We start from the raw sequence: 11,377 nt of genomic DNA, 5'->3' as shown, positions 1-11,377 counted from the left end.
TGTTGCCTTCACAATGCCAAGGGACAAATGATGGCCTAGTAATGAATTGCTTTCTGGTTTGGATGCCTCAGGAAGGGCAGAAGGAAGTAAGAAGACCTGCCCCAAAGTACACAGGGTAACAAATAGCTCTGGTCAGTAACTTGCTCAGAATATGGATTGCTGCCTGTGGCAGTTTTAGGCCAATGGCTACAAAATCTTCCACAGAGTTAAGTAGAATCAGGTAGAATGAAAATAAAATACCATCAGGTGCAAAAGAAAAATAATGATAAGGTCTAACTAATCCCATTGGTCTGATAACTAACATTAAGTTACTTGTACAAACTAACTTCCTCTCTTTTCAGCTTCTTTGCTCTAGCAGATACCGGCTGGTTACTTCTGCTTGGCTGTTGCTGACCTTGGCTGTATTCTTGTTGTGGCTAAGTACTAACAAGCTACTCTCTGTTTTTCTCTCCCTTTCCCTTGTACAAGGCAGGGCGAAGGGAGCAGAGAGAGGGAAGCTGTTGGTAATCCCCTGGTTTTATGCAGTGGGGGGTTCTTGTGTTGTTCATAGATTGTAAATACCTGTAAATATTGTCTATTTTGTTCATAGTCATTGCTTTTCATATTTGTAGATTGTAGTTCTGTTTGTAAATAGAGCTTCATTTGCTTTCCAGCTGAGCTGGTCTGCCAACTTTTATTGGGGGTTAATTTCAACCCAACATACTATCAAATTACAACTGCTGAAACAATTGGAAGATCATAGAATCAACCAGGTTTGAAGAAACCTCCAAGATCATCCAGTCCAACCTACCACCCATCCCTATCCAATCCACTAGACCATGGCACTAAGTGCCTCATCCAGGCTTTCCTTGAAGATCTCCAGGGATGGTGACACCACTGCCTCCTGGGCAGCACATTCCAATGGCAAATCTCTCTCTCTGTGAAGAGCTTCCTCCTAACATTCAGCCTGAACCTCCCTGGGCACAACTTGAGACTGTGTCCCCTCATTCTGTTGCTGGTTGCCTGGGATATTATCATATCCCAGCTTTGTGCTGGGGAAAAAAGAGGGGGGAAAAAACCAAACAACAAAACAACAACAACAACAACACAACCAAAACCACCCTGAATAAATTTAGGACAGAGGTCACCTTTCCCCCAAAATACACAAGATACATCAGGGACCATTTTGCAGTGTTCGGTAGTTAAGCAAAAGACATCTTCAGAGCCCATGTTCCAGTATTGCCACAGATGCTCTCCTAGGGCTGTGAGGAAAAAAAAAGCTTGGAAATATATTTTTAGAAAGGAATTCCTCAAAGATTAGCAATAAATCTATTTGGCTTTGGAGCAGTCTGAAACTCATGCTCAGCGATGCACAAATCAGCATGTAGTGTCATCCTTAAGACAAGTTTAGATTAGTTTTCTGCTCCCATTTCAGAAGTTCTCTTCCACCTTTCATTAGCTTAGAGTCACTTAAAGTCAGGCTGAGAATTTCAAGCCCATATTTCCAAATCTGAACACATTTGTTTCTGTTAAATGCAAGAATGTTTGCTGAGTTCAAAAGCATGTTTGAAGATATGACTGTGCATTTATTCTGCCTTCTCTGATCAGCTGTGCCTAAAACTCATTCTGCCTAACCTGAGAAGAGCTATGGAGGAATTCTCACTCTTCTGCCCATGGATTAGGAGACCATATGCCAAATAGCTTTCAACTATGACATTATGAAATGAAGCTGTAGGGTTACCATGGCATTAAATTGCAGTGCGTCACGCCATGGTTCTAAGCCTTGTGGGGGGTGGCTTTATTCCTACTTATCTCCAGAACTAGTCCCACAGAACATTGCAAACGCAGCAGTGTCTGCACAGGGAACAGGCTTTATCCCATAATAGGTTAGGGAGGCTCTACAGAGGGACTTGGGTAGATTGGATTAACGGCCAACGTTAACAGGAGGAGCTTCAACAAGGCCAAATACCAAATCCTGCGCTTGGGTCACAACAACCCCAAGCAATACAGGGGGTGGGGCAGTGTGGCTGGAAAGCTGCTGCAGAAAGGGACCTGGGGGTTCTAATGGGCAAGAAGCTGAACAGACACCAGCAGTGCCTGGGTGGCCAAGAGAGCCAAAGGCATCCTGGCTGGGATCAGAAATGCTGTGTCCAGCAGGAGCAGGGAGGTGATTGTCCCCTGGGACTCAGCTCTGGTGAGGCAACACCTCGAGTGTTGTGCTCTGGTTTGGGCACCTCAATACAAGAGATGTGGAGGTGCTGGAGCCAGTGCAGAGCAAGGCAAGGAAGCTGGGAAGGGCCTGGAGAATAAATCTGATGAAGCAATTGCAGGAGCTGGGGATGGTTAGTTTGGAAAAGGGGAGGCTGAGAGGAGACCTCATTGCTGTCTACAGCTACCTGAAAGGAGGTTGTGGAGAGGTTGGTGCTGGTCTCTTCTCACAGGCAATTAGTGACAGATCAAGAGGGAATGGCCTCAAGCTGCCACTAGGGAGGTTTAGACTGGGCAGTAGGAAACATTTTTTCCCAGCAAGAGTGGTCAGGGATTGGGATGTGCTGCCCAGGGAGGTGGTGGAGGCACCATTCCCAGATGTGTTTAAAGGTGGTTTGGATGTGGTGCTTGGGGATATGGATTAGGGGTGACCCTTGTAGGGTTCTGGGTTGGACTTGGTGATACTGAGGGTCTTTTCCTACCTGAATGTGTCTGTGATTCTGTGATAATGCACACTAACAATGCCTATGATTGAGTATCTTTGGGGCTTTCAGAGACCTCTACAAACAGTTAAGGATACAGTCCAAACCTAGAGAATTACCAGTGCAGACTAAAGATCCTAAAGCCCAGGCAACCTTTCATCACCAAAGATGCAGTGGAAGATTCCTACACAAAGCCTAAAGCCCCAACAGAGGCTGCTGGAATGGGCTGCCTGGGGAGGTGGTGGAGTCACCATCATTGGAGGTAATAACAATAATAATAAACCAGGTTGGAAGAGACCTTCAAGATCATTGCGTCCAACCCCTCAACCAATCCAACACCACCTAAACAACTAACCCATGGCACCAAGCACCCCATCAAGTCTTCTCCTGAAAACCTCTAATGATGGCGACTCCACCACCTCCCCAGGCAGCCCATTCCAATGGGCAATCACTCTCTCTGTATAGAACTTCTTCCTAACCTCCAGCCTAAACCTCCCCTGGTGCAGCCTAAGACTGTGTCCTCTTGTTCTGGTGCTGGTTGCCTGGGAGAAGAGACCAAGCCCTGCCTGTCTACAACCTCCCTTCAGGCAGTTGTAGAGAGCAAGAAGGTCTCCCCTGAGTCTCCTCTTCTCCAGGCTAAGCAACCCCAGCTCCCTCAGCCTCTCCTCGTAGGGCTTGTGTTCCAAACCCCTCACCAACTTCGTTGCCCTTCTCTGGACTCGTTCCAGCAGCTCAACCTCCTTCCTAAACTGAAGGGCCCAGAACTGGACACAGTACTCGAGGTGCGGCCTAACCAGTGCAGTGTACAGGGGCAGAATGACCTCCCTGCTCCTGCTGGCCACACTGTTCTTGATGCAGGCCAGGATGCCATTGGCTCTCTTGGCTTCCTGGGCACACTGCAGGCTCATGTTCAGCCTACCATTGACCAGTACCCCTGGTCCCTCTCTGCCTGGCTGCTCTCCGCCACTCTGACCCCAGCCTGTAGCTCTGCATGGGGTTGTTGTGGCCAATGTGCAGCACCTGGCACTTGGATGTGTTAAATCTCATGCCCTTGGACTCTGCCCATCTGTCCAGCCTGTCGAGGTCCCTCTGCAGAGCCTCTCCACCCTCCAGCAGATCAACTCCTGCCCCCAGCTTGGTGTCGTCAGCAAATTTACTGCTGATGGACTCAATGCCCTCATCCAGATCATCAATAAAGATGTTAAAAGAGCACAGGGCCCAGCACTGATCCTTGGGGCACACCACTGGTGCCTGGCTGCCAGCTGGATGTGACACCATTTACCACCACTCTCTGGGCTCAGTCCTCCAGCCAGTTCCTAACCCAATGCAGTGTGCTCCCATCCAAGCCATGGTGTTCAGGAGGAGACTTGATGGGGTGCTTGGTGCCATGGTTTAGTTGATTAGGTGATGCTGGATTAATTGATAGGTTGGACACAATGATCTTGAAAGTCTCTTCCAACCTGGTCTATTCTATTCTATTCTATTCTATTCTATTCTATTCTATTCTATTCTATTCTATTCTATTCTCCTGCACTGCAACAACAGTAGCATAATGTCTTGTTAAGATGAACTGATAAAAAGTCTGAGGGGTGGATGTTAAGAGGCACAAATATGTGTCTGCCTAAAGGCCTAGGAAAAGGGAGTCGGGTATGAAAGACAAGAACAGCTACACTACTTCAGATCAAAATGTCCATCTGTCCCAATGCTGTCAGACAGAGGCAGATATAGCAACTTGCCAATTAGTGGTTTGGAGGCTTGGTAGAGGCAGGCTCACTTCACTGGACACTTGTAGTATGAATTTTATCTCTTCATGAGCACCCAGTGGAAAAGATACTGGGTGACAGTAACAGGATCCAAGCTATTTAGTGCCAGGAACAGGTGTGGTGCTGCACCCCTCACCAAACTGAGGAGTCCTGCCAGAAGCACATGAACAGAGAAAACAAACATTATTTATCCTTACAGAGCAGAGAATGTCTAAGATGCACTGATTTTCCTGTCTGTGCTTTACATGTTATCTAACCTTTTGGCTACCAAGGCAGGCTCACATTTACATTTTATGTATTCTTTGACAAAGTCAGAGATATAAAAACTCCTGAAGATGTTGTCTGTGTGTGATGATGCCTTGGTGGATCACCCTATGTAACCAGCAGAATCTGCTGAAACAGCAGAAGTTACAGGAATGATGCAGATGAGTCAGCTGGTACCACACATTCACAAATGGTGTAGGCTAAGGGCAATCAAGAGTTCATGAAGGCTTCCTGTCTGCCTCCTGCTGCACTCGACCATCAGCTGCCTCCCACTGCTCTCCTGTGCCCTGCTTTAGTGGTAGAGAAGCTGGATGTAGGTGAGCAGCTCAGGGTGCAATAACAATCACAGTCTCACAGTATAACCAAGGTTGGAAGAGACCCCAAGGATCATCAAGCCCAACCTGTCCCAACAGACCCCACAACTAGACCATGGCACCAAGTGCCACGTCCAATCTCCCCTTGAACACCTCCAGGGACGGTGACTCCACCACCCCCCTGGGCAGCACATCCCAATGACGAACGACTCGCTCAGTGAAGAACTTTCTCCTCACCTCGAGTCTAAACCTCCCCTGGCACAGCTTGAGACTGTGTCCCCTTGTTCCAGTGCTGGTTGCCTGGGAGAAGAGACCAACCCCTTCCTGGCTACAACCACCTTTCAGGTAGTTGTAGAGGGCAATGAGGTCACCCCTGAGCCTCCTCTTCTCCAGGCTAAACAACCCCAGCTCCCTCAGCCTCTCCTCACAGGGCTGTGCTCAAGGCCTCTCCCCAGCCTTGTTGCCCTTCTCTGGACACCTTCAAGTCTCTCAATGTCCTTCTTAAACTGAGGGACCCAGAACTGGACACAGGACTCAAGGTGTGGCCTAACCAATGCAGAGTCCAGGGGCACAATGACTTCCCTGCTCCTGCTGGCCACACTATTCCTAATGCAGGTCAGGATGCCATTGGCCCTCTTGGCCACCTGGGCACACTGCTGGCTCATGTTTAGGTGGGTGTCAATCATCACCCCCAGGTCCCTCTCTGTTTGGGAGCTCTCAGCCACTCTGACCCCAGCCTGTAGCTCTGCCTGGGGTTGCTGTGGCCAAAGTGCAGCCCCTGGCACTTGGACTTGTTGAATGCCATCCTGTTGGCCTCTGCCCATCTGTCCAGTCGGTCGAGGTCCCTCTGCAGAGCCCTTCTGGCCTCTAACTGACCAACATCTGCTCCCAGCTTGGTGTCATCTGCAAACTTGCTGATGACTGACTCAATGCCCTCATCCAGATCATCAATGAAGATGTTAAAGAGCATGGGGCCCAGCACTGATCCCTGGGGCACACCACTGGTGCCTGGCTGCCAGCTGGCTGTGGCACCATTCACCACCACTCTCTGGGCTCAGCCTCCAGCCAGTTCCTAACCCAGCACAGAGTGTTGCTGTCCAAACCACAAGCTGACAGCTTAGCCAGCAGTTTGCTGTGGGGGACGGTGTCAAAGGCCTTGCTGAAGTCCAGGTAGACTACATCCACAGCCTGCCCCACATCCACCAGACAGTCACCTGATCATAGAAGGAGATCAGATCTCTGCTGATGCATGGCCAAAGGTCTAAGTGCATTAGCAGCACAGCTTGTTCACCTCCTGCCTTCCTTGCTGAAATGTGGCTGGCAGGACAAACTGTGATGTATTAATGCAGATCTCTGACAAATCCTTACAACAGCAGGGTGTATCCTAGCGCACCTCCAGACCCTGCCATGGGCCGTGCTGCCTCCTGCACTACCAGTGCCACAGGGAGAAGAGGTGCTGCTCATACAAAGGCCACCACAGTAACCCAAAGGGCTCAAGGGGGCACTGAGATCATCAGAGGTGCTCAGCTATGGAGGATCTTAGGCAACCATTTCTAAAATGGATGAATGTTGCAGATTAAGGGCAAGCAGGAGTTCATTGGTATCACCACACAGAAAAGTCCTCCAGAGCCTAGAGAGCCCCAGGGGCTCAGGCAGTTCAGCCCAGGATATTGTAATCTGTTACTCTATTCCATTTTCCTGTCCCTCTCTAGTTAAGGCAATGCACAGCCAAAGCTCTGTCTCCTCTCTCCGTCTCAGGCCCTGTGCTGTTATCTTATGGTGTGTGTGGGAGAGGCTTTCTCCTGGCCTTGGCTGGCAGTGAGTTTCCAGCTCCGCCACAGGGCCTGGGGAAGCCTGCAGCAGGCCTGGGTCTAGATGGGGCTGGGGGGGTGGGGTGGGGGCAGTGTGGCTGCTCCTGGGCTGCTGAGGCTGAGGGGGGTGGAGGGTGGAAGGTTCTGGAAGGTTTTGGCCTGGTAGGCCCAGGTGAAGAACTGAGCCTAATTCATGAATGTCTTCCTTTGACCTGAATACCTTCTGTATGTATTTGTGAACAGAATTTCCATTGGAACTGCCAACCCAGTGTGGAGCATTTGAATCTTCCCCCTTGGGAAGGGGTACAAGATCTGTCCTGTCCTTTTGCCCTGGGCAGCTCCTGGCTCAACACTAGGACAATAAACTGACACAACATGTGTGTAGCACTTTTCTTGATAGACAAATTGCTGCAAAAGACTCCAGCCATAGTTCTGGCCTTGCTGAATTCACATCTGCCTCTATCAGGTGAAAAAAAGTAGTATGGACACCACCACATCGGTCAAGATGGACAGCAGACTAATCACATCAATACCTTTCCCTGCATGGATATAAAGAGTGCCTCTGGAAATCTCCTGGGGTATTTACCTGAACTGACTTTAAATGTGCTTTCAGCAAATCCTCCTGGAATATGACATTGGGGTTGCCCAGGGAGGTGGTGGAAGCCTCAAGCCTGGAGGGTTTTAAGGCCAGGCTGGATGTGGCTGTGAGCAACCTGATGCAGTGTGAGGTATCCCTGCCCATGGCAGGGGGATTGGAACTGGATGACCCTTGAGGTCCCTTCCAACCCTGACAATTCTGTGATCTTCTGAATCTTTACATGCTGCCCATTTGGTTGAAGTTTTTTTTCCCTTTTTTTCAACTTAAATAAACTTTGAAGGCTCAGTGTACCCATCTTGGCCACAAGAGAAGTAGTCTTTGAAACCTCATTTGTGCAAAGGAGCAATGATTCTTGAAATCTTGGGTAACCCCCAGAGCCAGGGAGTAAATTGAAATTCTATAAATACCATCAATGTTTGTACCATAACAGAGTTGTAAATAACAGATGAATCAGATGTCATTTGAGGCAAACCCCAAACTAAATACAGTAACCTGTGCTGTCTTTTGGAGGTAGCTTAAACTACATTGATATTAATCAGTTTGTACACTTGTATCACAGAATGATAGATAGGTTTGGGATAGAATGGTTTGGATTGAATGAAGGTATCTCCAAAGGTCACCTCCCATTGGCCAGTCCAACTCCCCTGCAGTTAGCATGGACATTCTCAACTAGATCAGGTTGCTCAGAGCCCTGTCAAGCTCCACCTTGAATATCTCCAGGGATGGGGCCTCAAACACCTCTCTGGGCAACCTGTTCCAGTGTTCCACCACTCCCATAGTGCAGAACTTATTCCTAATGTCCAATTTAAATCTGTTCTTCTTTCATTTCAAACCATTGCCCCTTGTCCTATCACCACAGGCCTTTGCAAACAGTCTTGTAGCCCCTTTCAGGTACTGGAAGGTCTCTATTACACCTTCATGGAGCCTCCTCTTCTCCAGGCTGAACACCCCCAGCTCCCTCAGCCTGGCCTCACAGCAGAGGTGCTCCACACCCCTGACCATTTCTGTGGCCCTCCTCTGGACCCTCTCCACCAGGTCTGTGTCCTTCCTGTATTGAGGGCTCCAGAGATGGATGCAGTGATCCAGGTGAGGTCTCAACAGAGCAGAGGGGCAGGATCCCCTATCTCCATTGGCCTTCTGGGCTGCAAGCACCCATTGGTGGCTGTGATGAAGGCACCATATGCACAGAATTATGCCCCAGATATGAGAAATTTGTCCCAGCATGTTTGGCCACATACCCACTTCCACCCTCCTTTCCAGAGTGGGTACTCAGTCCAGAGCTCAGGGGGACAAAGGTCCAGGCACCAGCCAGCCAGCATAAACAACCCCAACCTGCCTTCTAAGAGGCAAACAACTACATGCACCCATTGCATGGGATGCTTGTGCTACTGCCAAGTAAGGGCATAATTCTATAGGCTAAAGCTACCTGTCCACAAGAGTGCCCACTGGCCAAACCCAGCTTCAAGAAACTTACAAGTATTACCCCAGCTTGTGAACAAGGCACTCTCTCTTTGCCCGAGCTCTGTAAGCTTGTTGCCTTTTTGCTTAAGCTCCTCGCTATTGCTTCTGTCAAGCTCTGCTGGCAAGCAGACTATCTGCCTCTGCAATCCAGAGAAGAAGCCAGATGGCAAAGGTCTGTTGAGCCTCTATTTACCCTGAGAAATCTGCAAAGGGGGGCCCCCCACTGGAAGCCCTAGAAGCTACAGCGTTGTATGGCCAGCCCCACTGGTTGGACCGTGTCTTCAAGAGGACTGGACCCCCAAGGGTAAGACTGCCCAAGCTGACGGGGAGACAGGCCTGGCCCAAACTCGGCTGTCCAGACATCTGCTACAGCCATGAGCAGCAGACGGCAAGCCGCATGACACTGTGAGTGCTAAAGCAGGAACAGCACCCAGCCGTCCCTGTGTGACCCTGCTCTGTTCACAGGAGCTAGAGGGAGATGCTCATTCTGCCACTCTGCACCCTGTAATTGCCAGGGGAACTCAAAACCAGGATCACTCCATGAGGGTCCTGCCCTCTCCTTCAAACCAAGCAAAGGACTGCCTCGTAACCTTAAATGGGAAAGCAGTGGCCAAGAAGAATCGGCATCACTCAGTCCTTTGAGCTAAGCAAGAGGCAGACACCTCTCCGTGCAGCCGTGCTCCTTCCCCGGGGCCACTCATGCTGGCCCCAGAGCTCCTGCAGTACAGGCTGACCTTGGAAGAGCCTGTCACTACCGGGCCAACACTGAAGGGTCCAGCCCCACTTGCTGTGGTGAGGATTGGAAACATCTGAGCCCACCCACCAGGAACCGATGGCCTGCCCCAGCATGCAGGCTGACTCTGTGAGAGCTGACCCCGTCCAGGAACCAGCCCCTGGCAGCCACTCCATGCCACCCTCTCCACTCCCAAGCAGCAGCTCTAGGAGGGACCGCCAGCCTCCAGCCCGGGCCAGATCTCTGGGAGCCAGCGCCTGAGCCCTGCTAAGGGGGACCTGCTGACCATCTAGCCTACACTTTGCCCCCTCCCCACCACTGCGGGAAGGAGAAGGAAAGCCACTGTCACCATCTGGAGGGAGACCCCCCAAAAATGGACCAGCCCAGGGGCCAGGCCCGCCAGCCCCGGGCAACAGCAGCCTGCTACAGCCTAGCAGCTAACAAGGACACAGTGTATCTGTCACATGCTTTGCACTCACTAACATTCGGTTTAAAGCACCCACACCTAGCAGCATGACATTTCTGGCCTTTGCTTAGATATGAAACCAGTCATGGGATGTATTTCACAATTGTGCACTAGAATCTGTATATAAAACAGTGATTAATCAGTTATTAATAATTTTATCTTAATAAAATTTAATTTTCATAATTCATTTCTCATAAATTAATAACCTCTTAGTCTCATTGGGGTACAGCAAGCAGGGTGCATAGCAGTGAAATATTTTCATAGGTCAGGGTACAAAATTACAGCTCCAGACTTGGAGTGGGCAAAACTAAATTGCAAAAATCCAGAGGCGATTTTTGCAAAGCTCAGCGAATCCAGCAGCCAACACACTGTCCTGATGGCATCTTGCATCATACAGACGCCAGAGGAAATCAACATTTTTGATCAAAAGGTTTTTCAGTTGGAAAAGGAACTGTCAGAGGCACAGAGCCAGAGACTCCATGATTTATTCAAGCTGCACATAAAATAAACCTTCAAGGCGCAATGGCAACCAAACGCTACCCTCAAAGTATCCGGGGTGTGTGATCTGCCGGAGCGAGACTCTCCCATTCTGCTTGATCAAACTGACAAGAAGAGCCCAGCTGAACTAAATTCAGCTCTCACAGCATCCCAGCAAGGGAACTCAGCATGATCTTAAAGGTACAGGGAGCACCGTGTCAGGCTCAGATTCCGGATGTGGTTCTAGCCCACAGCGTTGCCGCAAACCGCAGAAAAGCCAAGTTGCAACAGAAGCCAACAAAGCTACACCCAGCAGCAGCCCAAGAGGAAAGCCCTGGGGAAAAGCTGTGAATGCCAAACTCGAGAAAGTCCCCAACAGGGACAAACGCCAACAAAAGGCACACACTGCCAGCCATAAAGCAACACCACACGGCTAGAGAAGGGAAGAGCAACACTCTCAAGCATCCCCTTCCACCATCCTGGCCTTAAGCCTCTGCTTGAATAGCCTCTGATGCATTCTAACATTCTCTGTACATAGGTAAGCAGCTGCAGTGTCTTGTCGAGTCGCCATCTGGTAGACAAGTGGCAGAATTGCACCCTTCATTTCTTTAATTGGCATTAGTTATGTAAATATTCTAGTTGGGTTCAAATTGCACGTACGAAACCTGTTATGGGATGTATTTCACAATCAGGCACTAGAATCTGCATATAAAATAGTCATTAATTGGTTATTAATAATTTTTAATAATTAATTGTCCTGGGTTGAAGCAGATCCTCTCTTGCCTCCCACCGGGGCAGAAACTAAATGAGACCCACACAAA

The sequence above is a fragment of the Dryobates pubescens genome, chromosome 20 (assembly GCF_014839835.1).
Source record: "Dryobates pubescens isolate bDryPub1 chromosome 20, bDryPub1.pri, whole genome shotgun sequence".
NCBI lineage: Eukaryota > Metazoa > Chordata > Aves > Piciformes > Picidae > Dryobates > Dryobates pubescens.
The sequence above is the reverse complement of the archived record's forward strand: the minus strand, read 5'-3'. Positions refer to the sequence as shown.